Genomic DNA, 15,199 nt, shown 5'->3' on the forward strand with positions numbered 1-15,199 from the left:
TCCCAAAAAAAAAAAAAAGATTAGCTAAAGACATCGACAGGGGTTAGCGTCTGTCTCAGCACCAGTTCCCAGAGATCTAGCAGCAAGTCTCTGCCAGAGATAACCTTTAAAGAAAAAGCTACAAGATTGGGCTGATTATTTTAATACTTTGCATCTCGGCTGCGTGTCAGCCTACACAAATGCAAATGATGAGAAGGGCCACAAAAAAAAAAACTTTACCAGACATTCAAAAGCCGGCAACACAAGCTGCACACAGAAGCTTCTGGACTGAATCACATCACAGGAACGACACGGGGCTGTGCAAAACTGAAACTCTCTCACAGGCGACTTTTGCTGCATCCGTCAGTTTGTCATTGTGTGAGTCATTAGTTTGTTTCTGGTATGTTTCACTGTTTGAGGCCTCTTTTAGTGAAGGGAATGATAGCTTCTCATATCACATGGGCAGTGGCAAAGTCACATGGCCCAGTAGAAGGACACATGTCGATTGCCACAAGAACATGTTGTACAACCCAATATTCTATCAATGTTCTTTATGTTTATTTTTAATAAGTACTCCTTTGCACTACATGTAAAAGTTTACACCTCACCTCTGGCACAATTCCTTGCTCTGACTGCTCTATCATAGGAGCTTGGGAGGTTAATGCCTTGGATTTCCAGTAACCTTCTCAGGAGATGCTGCACATGGGAGGAGCCTCTTTGATCATCCAGCAAATCCTGGGTCAGCAGCTCCGTCATTCCAAACAGCCAGTGACATGAGTGTGCAGACATGTCCTGACGTCCAGCTGACTGGGTGAGACCTGACAAAGAGCTTTTCTATCTGCAAGAAGCACAACGTTTCATGCAGGGCATATGAACCCTAAGCTTCTTCAGCTATAAGACCCTCCAATAGCATTTCCCCTACCTCATGATTTTAGGATAATACTTCTAACCTTATATTGGGTATGGTGCTATCCCTGTTTAAGAGTGCTTCCTTTAAAAGAGTGCTGTTTAAGAGTGCTTCCTTTAAAAGAGTGCTGTTTAAGAGTGCTTCCTTTAAAAACCCCATTATACTGCCCATTGATATAGCCAGATATCATTAAAGGTACTACAACAACACCTTTCCTATTATTTGAACCAGTGACCTTATGGTTGGAGGTCCATGCCTATGGTACTAGCCTCCCTTAAATTACATCTTATTTTATCAGTTACCAGATCTTAAGTTACTCCTGTGCTTTGTATTGCAATTAGACATAGTGGGAGGGATTTAAACCTACAATCCACAGGACAATCCTCAAAAAGTCATCATTTGATTTAGACAATAATACCATAAGGTCAGCATGTGTCCTTCTTTATAGACATTCATACACGCCATCATGTGTAGGTGTAGATACAAATAGTAACACTCATTTTCAATCTGACAACATTATACTCCACATGTCATCACTGCTGCTTTGATATGGTAAAATGAGTCTAGTGTTTATATGCAGCCTTACTTAGGTTTTGTTTTGACAAGTGTACGTGTCATAATATTATGTAGGCCTGTAACATAGGCCTACCTGACTTGGTTTAGTTACGGGAGGCTGATATGTAACAAATGTATGTGTGAAGGCAATAATATTATTCCTGTAAATGAGTGTTCTCAGAATGGAAACTAGTTTTTTGATGTGTTTTTTTATGAATGAATAACATCAAGCAGTCTCTGGTAGAATCACATTTTGGAATGTTAATGCTGTTGCGCATTAACATTTTTGAATTAGCAGGCCAATCTTACTTATAAAATTATGTTTAATGATTAGAAAAATTCCATTTCATTTAACCTGAAGAATTTTTCATTCTGCACAACTGTTGAAGCCATAGTCGTCATCCATTACTGCACCGCGTAATTGTGCTGTTGATTTTTCCTATTTGACCTGACGTCACTTGACCTTAGTTTACCTCTCGATACGTTTTTTTGTGCGTCATTCGACGCACTTCAACCGGGTTGCTGCAGTCCGCACAGGACTTTTGATCTGATGAATACACGCTCGTTTTGTTTCACATCAAACAACACAGATTTTTTTCTTGGAAAAAAATCAAAACAATTAATAATTTTCAAAGAAAAATAACCCCAGATCAGTAATACCTCATTTCCAGGTATTACATGTTACTTTGATAAAGCGAGCAATTTTCTGCTCTTTTGGGGAATTCAAATTGCAATTAAATATAAAATTCTCTCGTTGAAACATAACTTATAATGCTGGCGAATATTTTGATGAAATACACGTTTGGGCTGCCGTCTGTTTAGGCTTTATTGCGTAATGCGGGCAGAAAAATGTTTTTTCCCCCATTAAACAATCAAATTTTGATATTTTGATAAATGAATATTCCATTTAAATATTCCATTTTTAAAAGGCAATATTTTTACAAATGCCTGAGTGGATTTCCTTCGACCTTACCTTTAAAACAGCTACATTTATTGGTCTGAATTGTTATCGGTGATTATTGGTTTCGAACTCAGATATTTTACCTTCTCCAAATGTTCTATATTGTGTATCAGAACGGAGATAAGATTTTGAAAACGGATATTCTGTGTCTGTGTAAATATTTCACAGCTCCGTAATTTGATAATTGTATTTCCTAAAAACAAAACTAAATTCTAAGATATATATATATATATATATATATATATATATATATATATATATATAATCTGCACAATCGATGTCCGCAAAAAAAAATATAGGCCTATATATAATTAAATGTAAGATGACAAGACGATGATTCATTATTGCTCTTTGCCCAGGCTTATGAGAAGTACGACACAGTCTACCTAAACTTTTTTTACTCATCGATATCAATGCTTATAATTATAATACAATTCTTACTTGCATTTCATTCTCATTACGCTAACTTAAAGCAGTGTGTTTGTTTTGTCGTTCTTTAACCCGTATCGTAACGTTTATCTTGAGGATCCAGCGTTTTGTTTCAGTTTAATTTTGTAAAAACGCAGTAGCAAATGTTTCACAAATTCCCTTCAAAAGTTATTGTATTGGCTTCAGGACTCAAGAATCAGATGTCCCTGAAATCTATAGTTACATTATCTCGAAGAAAATCCCATTATAATTCCTCATGAGTGTAAGATTTAAAGAAAATCGTGTCTGAATTATATCAGCGCAACATCTGTTGACGAATCTAATATTTGAAATATAACTAATCTAATCATATCATATCTAATTTTTTTGTGTGCAATGGAATGATTGAATTTTTTTAAATAATCATTTAATAAATGTTAAGACACGTACTTTTTTAATTTTACTTATCTGGTTTAGGCTATATATAGTTTCAAAACACTGTTATAACTACGCAAATCATACGTTATGTAAAAGTAAACACATTTACCACACTTGCTTGTCTGGAAATTCCAGATCTTCCAATTAATTTAAATATATAGTCCTGTATATAATATGCAAATTGTTTTTTTATATATATAATGTTTATAGCCAAGCTTGCAGCTTACTAGAGTTAAACTACACAATATTGATTCTGTTGCTACAACAACTTAAACCGGCAACATTTCATTAGTGAAACGTCTACTTCACAGCCAAAAATACAACTTCACAGAAAAGTGCAGATGTTTTTCAGAACGAAGTCATTTCTAGCCTGTTTGCCTACTGCGATTTGTTGCAGTGAATTCGGATTTGTAACGGAGTTTTTCTGACTTTTTATTCGGCTAGTTAAGGGTCTGGAAGTGAGCCTAATCGTCATCGATAAAGCATGGGCTTTCATCTTAACGAAACACAGCACATAAATATTAAAGCAATGGTACATAAAGATGATTGTTTTACAGAATGAACAATAATGACGTTATAATGAAGCGGCCTTTCAAAATCTCTGCTGAAGTTTTCCGGAGGCAAAGAAGCGTGTCCCTACGGCCAAATACTCCAACAGTGTTGTACAAATAGTATAATATATTATTAAGTTGTTGTACAAAACAACAAGATGATCTTAAACGTTAAATTAAACATTTAAGAATTCAAGTGAATGACAGGGTAATTTAGGACAAACCGTGATTGCTGGTAAACAATGCAATTTATAGCCTACTGTACAATGCTGTGCTGTTTTAACACGACTGTCTTTATTGTAGTGTATTTTGGTTTCCCCACGCAAAAAACAAGGTAATTCCAGAAAAAATGACGTCAGTTCACCGCAACTACAAGTAATATAAGTAATCTATGAGTAGGAGGGTTTCTCTGTGGTCTAGTTTTTAAAGGTAGTTTCTACAAGTTTAATTTCATGAAAAAGTGTACGTCTCATCTACAAACAAAATCTTGATGATTGATTCTAAAGTCTTAACACACAACAAAATTATCACTGTTAATCGTAAATTAGATACAATGTCAGCGTATAAAATACTTATGCATCGTAAGATTAACCTATAGTAAGTTAGGCCTATTCAGTACAACGGTGAATAAAATTTGATTGTTAGAGCGTTACCAAATGAAAAAGACATACGATGTGTGTGTGTAAAATTATATTAATGTACTTGATAAAAGGCTTAATTTAAATGTATATTCAAGACAATGACCTCTAATGTATTAATTTGTTCAGTCTGCGACTAATAGCCTGTCTGACAGCATAAATCGCTTTTACAATACTGAAGTCGAAAAGGCTAATCAATACAGCAGAGGACAAATGATCTTAATAGGCCAATTTTTAAAAAATGTATGTGTAAACACTATACAAATACATACAAATTAACTATTTAATCGTAAATGGGATCAGGTATAGGCCCTATTTAAAATTACTTTAAATAAGCGTTATGTTCTGGCATATATTTATCACAGTTGGTTGAACTCCGCATGCTACCGTTATCTCAGATTTGGATAACATATTTAGTGGATTATTACGTCATTATAGCTATTTTTTATACTTGCTTTGCAAATATGCAGCTGTTTTGCAGTGTATATACATCGCTGTTGCCTGGCCTATATGTAGGCCTACCTATCGTATAAATATCGTTAAAACATAATATCTAGGTTTTAAGAATGCTTAAGTTGAAGTGCCACCCGCAAACGTTGTATAAGGTAAATCTAACACTCTTTAGAATGTCAGTTTATTAATAAGAATATGTTTTACTTATTTATCGGTGTTTACCTAAGCATCTTCAGCCGTTGTCGATGTCAGTACTTATAAGTGTTCTCACCTTCATAATATATTTCAAACGATCACTTCATCTGATAGGCCATGTTTGCACCGCGCTGTAAATTAAAGACATAAGTTAGTATATTGAGTTAATTAACGCATAATTTTTTATCAAAAAAAAAAAAAAAACATCTTAAAACAACTTTTATCCGCTCCTTTTGGCGTTTCCCATTAGCTTACGGCGATCTCGGTGTATGTTCCACCTGTTACTCCGCACAGCGTCACGTGTTCTTAAAGAACAATTAGTAGTTTGAAAAATCATGACAAAAACATTTCACATTTTAATGAACAGGACAACTTTCTCTTCATACCGACGCCGTATACTGTACAATGTTTACTTAAAGTAAGTAAATTGATAAGCAAACTTCCTGATGCAACTCAGTTGTAATCAGGAGCAATATAGGCTACTGCACTTTCGATTAAGCGCGAGCCTGTGTCCGTCACAAATTCCTTTCCATGCAACAACGCAGAGTGAGAAGGTTACGTGCTCCGGTGCAACTCATCGACTCAAAGCGCTTTGTCCATGCATGAAAGGATTTTCGAAAACCTGCATAACCTCCCTGTGATTCTAACTGGCAGTTAATAGCGCAGGCCGAGTGGCTAGCCATAGCGGTTGGATGACTTGGTTGGCGCACTGCTTTCACTGCCTGCTCCATATGCCCGGTATTGTGCGCCTCTCTCACTCCCTATAGACCGCCTCTCCAGCGGCGTGTGCTCAGCGTCCTCGAGTCTGCTGGGGTGCTCCGTTGTGGAAGATACCGTGATTTGTCGTGAAACACGTGATCACGGCGATCCCACCAAAATTTTCGGGGTAGAGGGTTTTACTTTTGTGTATGAGGTCGTGTGTTCTGCTTTTTTTTTTTTTTCGAAATGCCGCCGCTCCGCCTCCTCTTTTCGCAACATTGACGCAATGTATAAATACTGGAACAAAAGGACAACTTCCTTGAAGCTTGCTGAAACTGCATTTAAAAAGCAGGCGCGTTCAGTGCCGACCATACAGAAATCTAAAGAATGGAATTTAATTCTGTCATCGCAGCCGGCTGTCGACGTGCAGGTTTGGATGGACAGCGCTTTCTATGTATCGGGCGCCTAAGTAAGTATGATTAACAAATTATCATTCGCCTTTTGCTACTCTTCCTATGCATTTCCATATGCATCGAATGAAGCATTTGTTCGGGAGTCGTCTTTTAATTAAAATAAAAGTATTTAAAAATTCGAGTTTTAATGTATAATCGACAAAGTTGCTCACTGAAATGCCAGGGTACATGCGATGATGACAAGCTGGTGGCTACTACAGCAAAATACCTTCTAGTTTATAGAAAAAAAAACTACCTTAGCCTAAAAACTGTAAACAAGCAAGTTGTGTAGTAGCTATAGTAGTAGTGAAATAAACAAGAACAACACTCGCATTGATAGGTTTGAACACGTATCTGGCAGCTGATAATAGCCTATTTAGTCATTAGCCGTTATACATAATATATTTATATAACAGAGATTAATGTCATTATTGTTTTGTTGTGCATTTTTTAAGTACTGGTACCTTGGTAGGACCAGAATATTTGTTGTCGCTGTTGGCTATATTTTAGTCGCTTACTTGTCCTTTGGTAGAATGACACTACATCTTGATTTAGGTTCATTTAACTGAATGCTCACTCGTGTATGGTGTCATTATCGGGCTCAGCCTGGTTCTAAATTTAACATCTCTCCAAGGCAGTTTGCAGAGCCAGGACGACTGGGGTGCCGGTTTTGTTATACGTTGCATGCGATTAGTTGTCGTACGCCAGATGTAAACAGTAAAAATGAATCGATCGGTCTTTAGAGCATCCCACATGCTTTGTTGCTGCTGCCTGCGAAGCCGCAGCGTACCGTGCCTTACTCGAGTTCTCGCCGCGATTCGTGCGGCGTGTCGAACAAAGGAGCCGCGGACACTCCGGTTCGGCAAAGAGCGGCATTAGACAGCAGCCACTCTGTTTACAATAATAACAGGATCCTCATGACATCACGTAACAGACAGCGGTCTCCGCCAGAGAAAAAACTTCGGAGGCATCGGCGACACGCTAAATTTGGAAAGCGGTTACATCATCTGAGTGAAAACCACGTGGGGCGGGATTTCCGCTCGACTTGAAGCTTGGTGCCTTTATTGCCACTCCAGAAAGCGGACTGAATCCAGTTTATTTCGGGTAGTGACTGCCGTGCAAATACCATAGAAGTGCCTCGGATAGCTGACTACTTTTTTGGAAGTAGCTCAATAGATTACTGTAATTGTGGAGGTTCCTTATCTATTTACCGAGCTTACACACACACACACACACACACACACACACACATATATATATATATCGATGTGTCAAAATGTGTCTTTGCAGATAGAGTCTGATAAATTTCTGCAATATGTTTTCTAAGAGCAAAACAGCTGTTCGTATATTGTGTATGTTTTAGTATTACAAAAGACTGACATCACTTAATGTATACACCTCATGTAAACCACACAGGCCTATATATTTATTAATTATTACATCCAAACCACTACTATGTGTTGGTATCAGACCAGTTTTATTGCTTTTTTTCTTTTTCTATTGTTTTTTTACGTCAAGTTTTGGCGTCGGTAGTTAACATGCATTTCTCCAACGCCTTTTGAGTCTCTGCTATTTCTGTTGCGAAGCTCTGCTAGAATAGGTAACGTTTTATTTATCATATGATTATGACACTACGTCCAGGAATGGAGGAATGGTGAGGTTACATCAGGCCGTTTTTGCGTTCTAACATTTAGTAGACTACAATATTTTATACCTCAGACGTCATTTGGTCTGGTTAAAATACGCCTTTCTACAATTTACTAAATTGACCAAATATTTTCTTTAAATCAATAAGTGCAGAGTTTAAATGCGCCTGGACCTCAAAAGATTACGATAGAGTAAAGCTCCTACGAGTCTCCATTAAAAATGTTGAGAAATGCGAATGCGAGGTTAGCAGTTTTCAGGCCTGCAGTGGCGTCCGTGTTCAGCTGTTTTTGTAAGCAAACCGTAGGTTGTCTGTAAAACTCTTCGCCTAATTTCTTAGTTCATTTCTGTCTAAGGGACGCGCACCTGTTGCGAGATGAGCGCTGATTGGCTTGTTTAGAGTAGAATAATAAAATGTGTATTTTAACTTGCCCACCAGTAACAGCGCATGTCAGTTTTCCGGGAAGGACTTTATCGTGTCTCCCGCAAACTAGCCCTGTAAACTGTACGCTCATTGTAATATTTGTAATTCAGACGGTGGTTATTGCTTTTGATCGTTTGGCCGTATTATATAAACCCTGTCACTTTTTTGTCACAACAATTTGTAGTTCCTTTAAAAAGTGTAATGTATGTATGTATGTATTTGTCTGTGTATAATTTAAACGCATATATCTAAATATAAAATAATCACATTTTAACGGTGTCTGCCATATCATAATACTGAACTAGACTGTTGCACAATAATTAAAACTGCTCCTAGACTGATTGTAATAATCTAACATGAATCATCTTCTTTAATTATTCAGCTAAATCAGTTCGGAATAGTTGAAACGTTTTATTTTTAATAAAGCCAAACACACCCGTAAATTTTCACCAGAAAATTCACCTACAGATGTGAATGTCAGTTATTTGCTCTAGTTATTAGTGATGAACATTCAAGACTGATCAAGTAGAGACTTGCCAAAGATGTAAATTGACACACTGCGTGTCCCCAGCATGGTAATGAGCCTTTGTTGTAGTACTGCATCGAGTTTATATTTCGCTTTTCTTTTACGCCATGTCGTCGTGTTTGTACATGATTTGCTACCTGCATTACAAGATAGTGTCTGTGGGTCAGCAGATGGCGTAGTGGTGAGGGACATGCATCAACAGCATACAGTTTTGCTGGATTTAGCTGTTATACCCTTGAAAAAAGTTCTTTATGTAAATTTCTCAAGAAGCCAATTATACAAATGAGAGGGAAAAAAAACCTTTAAATGCTATATATAAAGTGTTAGTAAAGCAACTAAACAGATGTAAAAAGGCTGTGTTATAATATTAAAGGCAAGAACAGACCTAATGTTGAAAAGCTTTTTGAAAAAAGTCTTAAAGATTATTTTAAATAATGTTCTTGGTATAGTAGGGCCACCATGCAGTAGTGGCTTAACTTTTATTGAAAATAGTAGTTCTGTAATTATCTTGATACTTTATACATTTGGTTTTTAATTGCAACCTTTATAATTACATTTTAATGTCTGATCATTTGTAATAAGCCGCTAGTGCTTTAAGTGAATGGAATTATGTTGTTTCCAAACACGATTAACTGTTCCTGTTACATTTAGGAATGCAGGAAGATGACAAAGAATGACAATATGAGTGGGACAACTTTGTCAAACACTATGGTTGAACATATTTGTGCATTAAATGAAAGGATAAACTGTTTTTTCCTTTATTCTTGCTTCACTCCAGTCCTTATCAAAATGCATATCTAATTATCTTTAATTAAAGATGCAGCATTTGTGTTGCATAGTAACATTTTTTTTTTTTAGGAAAATTAATACTTGTCTACATCGTTTCTTGACATAGCCTTGATATAGACTGACAAAAAAACTGTAGTGAACTGCTTTTTTTCTTTGTTTAGCCATCTCGTAAAATTCTGTTCCGTTCGAGTACATCCACCATGCTTACTCTGGCTGTTATGAGTTACAATGCTGACAGGATGCATATGTGGAAGGCATATCTTTGGGTCTGTAGATGAACTAGACTTTTAGTAATCAAATTTTAATTATATTTTGCCAAATCGAAAGATTGTACAGGTCTGTATTTTTAAGCCTTTTTGAATGCTGTAAATCTTAAAACAGTAATGTATCAATATAAACCTTTTTAGACTATAAAATAATCATGTATAGCAAATTATACTGATGTAGAAGTCGGGAGACACTAATATTAAGTAGTGCTTAGTTCAGTTTTAATAAACATCCCTAAACTTGAGGTTCCACTTAATGTCACTTAAGGACTTAAAGTAATCTCAAAGTAATCTTGTTCTTTCATAATAAACTTGGTTATTTTTTAATAGAAGTTCCTTACACTGATATTCATACATTAAGATTAATTGGGACATACACATACTGCAGATTATTTAGGGTGTCTGTGGTGATTGTGCCCTTCACTGGACATTAGAAAAGAACAGAGAAGGAGTGTTTCTTGGCCAATGAAAAATGTGTTCATTGGCCCCTCAGCTACAGAAGGGAGACTCCAGCCAGAATTGTGTAGGAGGCTGATTTGCTTCTCTAACCCTTATTTAATGAGTTTTTTTTTGCTGTTGTGTGTAGTTAATGTGGTATTCCTCCAAGATTTAGATTTTTTCAGGCCAGGACAAAATGACATGGCTGTGCACAGTTCAGGCCAACAATTTAGAAATCTAGGAGAGTTACTGTGTGTTCTGTCCGATATTTATGGTTTGTGTTATTTGATATGTAGAACACTGCAATATAATACAGATGTTTTTTGAGCAACCCTCCACCTTTCAAAAAACCATTTGTCAATCTTACCATATATTAAGGAATGTGTTATGTGTTACCCTGATCTTTTGAACAGGAAAACCATGTTCTCGCCATCATGAGAATTGATTTATTCCCCATTAAGGGAAGGGTACATGAAAATCTTGAGTCAGGCAGTAAATTGGTGAATGAGGCACTAATGCAAATAGCTAACTGGTTTGTGTTCAGAAAGGTTAAAGGGCGCTGTTATATTTTCAGGGTGAGCTGTGGCTCACTATTGGTTATTGACAGATGTGTTGTCACTGGAGTGTGCTGGCTTGGCCCATTATAGAATGAGAAGTGCACTTCAAAAACTTCACAACCGCCCCCCCCCCCCCAACACACACACACGCACACACACACTTTAAAGAATCACAAGGGTGCAGCTGCCACAGATGTCTTTTGGAAGGGGAGCAGGATGGGGGAGGGTTTTGTATCAATGGGCGGAGAAGACTCATGACCCTCCACCCCCCTCCTCTGCCCCAACCCCCTGCTCCCCACCCTTTGCAGCCACCTCACGCCCCACGATCACAGGGAATCAAAGCTTTGTTTGAAAAGTGATGTAGAAGAGACAATTGGCCAGAGAACTTATTCTCTCTGACTGTTTACGGTAATCCAGTCATCTTTTCATTCTCCTTCACTGTCAGCCATAATACATGAACCTGGGTTGTACAAATCCACTTCACTGAAGAGTTCATTTATTAATAAATAGACTATTACCTGTATATAGGTACCTCTGTCAGGCTGTTAAGAACACCTCAGATGGATACACATTTCAAACACGCTATCACTGATCTGGGTCCCACTCAGACTGTTAATCTATTAATCTTAACGATTTTACCATACATGAAATATGTTTGTTGCGAACATGAGTTTTGTGTACGATTCTGCAAATCAGGCATCTGAGAAACATTTTGGCAAAAAGAAATTTTACAGAAGATGTCACATGAACTAATGCCTTAGTCTGAGTATGGGTGTAGAAGAATGAAAATAAACCTCTAGGCAAAGATGATGACTGTCAAGAGAATTGTGCAGTGTCTGAAAATACTTTCATTACATTAAGAAAATAAAAGGACTCGTAGGAGGGACATCTGGTAATAGTACAGTAGTTGTGAATATTTTAGCTTGTTTTGTTATATACCACAAGTTCATGTCGCTTGTGTGCCTACATTACTATACTACAGAATAACTTATAGCTTGTTTGATAGACATTTATATTAAAATAATCGTTTGTCTTATGAAACATATGTTACATTTAAGACATTTAATAATGAATAATGCTGCAGCTGGTCTTACTCTGTCTAATATGAGAGTGCCACTTCATAGCTTTCTACCTCACCTCCATCAATCACGCAGATCTGATAAACATTTAGCAACATGACACCCTGTGCAGCACCCCAATGAAAAGAGAGGAGCTGATGCTGATTCCTTTCTCTGGGTGCCATTGGGAAAGGTGCTCACTTTGGTGATTATACATGAGCACTGAAAGGTCTCAGGGTCATGCTGTCATCTGCAAGGAAACTATAATTCTGAAGAGACTCTTGCCTCAGTTCTGCAGAAGCATTTCACACCAGATATGGGAGATACCTAGCTAATGCACATCTCTTCAAAACAGAATTAAGTACATTTGTTCTTTCGCATCAGTATGGTATACACTGTGTTCTGATTTTGAATGAGCATATTCCTGGCACTTGTACTACGTTCTCCTTACTGGTAAACTTCATGGTCCCACCTGGGTGGGGAGGTTGGGTATTTTGCTGGGTCATCCTATGTTTTCTAAATAACTGTGTAACACGACTGTTCTTTCAGCTGAATTTCCTGTCCAAACCAGTTTATTTGGAAGTAAGCCAGCTTTTTTTTTCCCCTGGAGCCCATTGTCCACATTTCATTCCAGGCAACAACACAAATTTACAGTGAACTGCAGCGTGGAGCCCATTTTTGCAACTTCATTTTAAATACATTTTTTATACAAATGCAATATACAGAATCATACATGTATAATTAAAAAAACTGCCAGTTTCCCATTCATAAAACTACTTCCAGAAAAGAAAAAAAATCTTTCAAAATAAAAATAGTACAGATTATTCATTGCTCCTAGGTTTTGAAGTATGTTAGACAAAGCATTTCAAACCAAAATAAATCTAGGTAATGTGAAAAATATGTAATTCAGGAATCATTCTGATTGTCTAATTTGCTGTCGCATGAAAAATCTCGTTAAGTTTGTACCTGGGGTTTGTATTTGTGCTGCCTGGGGTGTGCCATGTTCTTTTCTGATACAGGAAGCTTCGCGTAGTCCCTTCTGTGCTGGCTAGACAAGCAAAAAAAAAAAAAAAAAACAAAACCACTAGGCCTAGTCTTCAGGCAGATTGCAATGTGTTTCCCCTGGGGTGGAAAAAGATCTCATACTGCGTTGGCCTCTTTACAGAGTACCATTTGTATTTTTTTCACCATTTTCTTTTCACCATCTAGCCCATGCAACCCCCAAACCCTAGAAAGCGTTTGATTCCGAAACATTTTCCAGGGTGAGCGTGCTATGGTGTGTGTGTGTGGTTTTTCTTTTTTCTGTGACAGTCTGTGATATGCCTTTTCTCCACTTGGTCTGACCTTGTAATTAAAATTAGTGGTGCAAATCAGAAAGGATGTAGTACTATCTCTCAGTTGGAGGTAAACGTTTCAGTAAATTACAAATATTGCTGGACTCCATGCAGTTACTAGATTTTCGGAGCATGTATTTACTATGAGGAGGCCTGCTACCTTGTCTCTTAATCGCACCTGCCACATCTCTGCATCTTGAGAGATTGGCTAACTCTGCCGTGAATGAATTAGCCAGATGGCACCCCAAAGATGTCAATTCTGAATAGTTACAACTTAACTTTTAAAAGCTTGATTTTTTTTAACAGCCAGATTTTAAGGAGCAGTAAAATAAGGTAATAGTTTGATCTGTTGCCAGAGAAAGAGCTGTTCAGTCCTGCTCACCTTGACACGGTCCTAAGGCCAGCCCTCAGCTGAATCAGCAAAAGCAGATTCTGATTAGGCTGCTATGTATGGGGCATTAAAAAATGGTATGATCATCAAACTGAAGCTGAATGCAGCAACAGCACCCATGCCACTGTATGAAAGCTATATGGCCTGGCAAAGTATGACTGTGAATTGTTTTATGGTACGGAGTCCTTATGGGCACAGCGTAGGGTCCTGACAGGAGGCTTGAGTGGGTGGGTGTGGTTAGGAAGCCTTTTACCACTATCATCCCTGTCACCCAATTCAGTACTGAGCTCCATGCTACGGATGGCCATTTTCACCATGTGGAGCAGAAAAAAAACACATTCATCTCAGAATTCTGACCTAAGTCGAAATTCCGACTTTTTTTTTTTTAGCCAATCAGGCAGCGTCACCTCCTCTGCAGGATGCTGATTAGAAATATATCCCAAACAAACATTCACGTAATGTATCCTTCTGGCAAGTAGTTTGGATTTCATGTTAGCTCGCTACATTTTGAAAACCGTAAAACAGGGTGGCACTAGTGCTGCCTTCATTGCTTTGGTTTCAGTTATTCAGTTAATTTTGTGATGCCAGTGTTTGTCTTGGACACTTAGTTGCTTCAAAGACACGATTAACTAAAAGACGCATTTGATATTTTACCGACTGTAATTAGAACATATATTCTATGCGACATCGCGATTGTTAGGGTCTGTAGCAGCCGATATTATAACTACAGTCAATGTAATTGCTGCCAATAGCGTAATAATTTTTCCTATTTTGTGTAATAAAAATCGATAAGGTGATGCGTTGATTCAGAAATGTTAGTACGGTATGGGTAAATTATTTAACCGCTTTTACTACATTGACAACAGAGAATGATTATGTTACTGGCAGTTATTACATTAACAGTATTACATTATTGAATGCTACAGGGTCTTGTAGGTCTAATGCACGAACTACAGAGCATTAACATTAGATATGCCGGTATCACATCTGATTAGGCGAAAGATAAGTTTTATTGCCCCTTCTCATTTCATAGCTAGTTAACGTTTACAGGATAACTATTACTGCAAGTTCCGATGTAAGCTACCATTCACACACACAAGTGGAAGTATTAAAATGCTAGGGCAGAGCAGACGCAGCCATTGCAGCCTTAGCTCCTGTCTGCTACTGGACGCGCGTCGCACTGAGCCATTAAAGCGCCGGTAGGACTGATGGCTCCGGATACTTGTTGGTTGTTAGAAAATAACTCAGTTACGGTAAATAAAGTAAAGAATTGTGAGGGGGGGAAGTCAGGATTTAGACTTAATTCTGAGATAAATGTGTTTTCTCCTCCAGATGGCGGAAACGGGCTTCCATACCATGCAGACAGACACCCTATTTAAAGTTACCTACGCGTCCTCTGCAGGCAGTGTCCATGTATACGGGCAAAAGCGTTTGCACTAGCGTATAACAAAAATCACTATTGCTTCAATGCAACTGATGACCGCAAGAATCACAATTTGGGTGGAAATACTGTAAAAATTTCAGATAAAAAAAATC

At 37.6% G+C, this 15,199-nt stretch overlaps 1 long non-coding RNA gene across 2 annotated transcripts; it reads right to left on the reverse strand.

The window, feature by feature from the left end:
- Positions 1 to 697: 697 nt before the first annotated feature.
- Positions 698 to 7,136, reverse strand: LOC140578760 (uncharacterized). 2 transcript variants are annotated; one of them, XR_011983039.1, is made up of 3 exons: positions 7,037 to 7,136; positions 5,162 to 5,216; positions 698 to 817 (listed from the first exon to the last, which is right to left on the reverse strand). It is a non-coding gene; the product is annotated as an uncharacterized lncRNA (long non-coding RNA). The 2 variants fall into 2 exon arrangements; XR_011983040.1 differs by lacking the exon at positions 7,037 to 7,136 and adding an exon at positions 5,341 to 5,936.
- Between the last annotated feature and the right edge of the window lie 8,063 nt (positions 7,137 to 15,199).

This window comes from Paramormyrops kingsleyae, chromosome 16, assembly GCF_048594095.1.
Source record: "Paramormyrops kingsleyae isolate MSU_618 chromosome 16, PKINGS_0.4, whole genome shotgun sequence".
In the NCBI taxonomy this organism is placed as follows: Eukaryota; Metazoa; Chordata; class Actinopteri; order Osteoglossiformes; family Mormyridae; genus Paramormyrops; species Paramormyrops kingsleyae.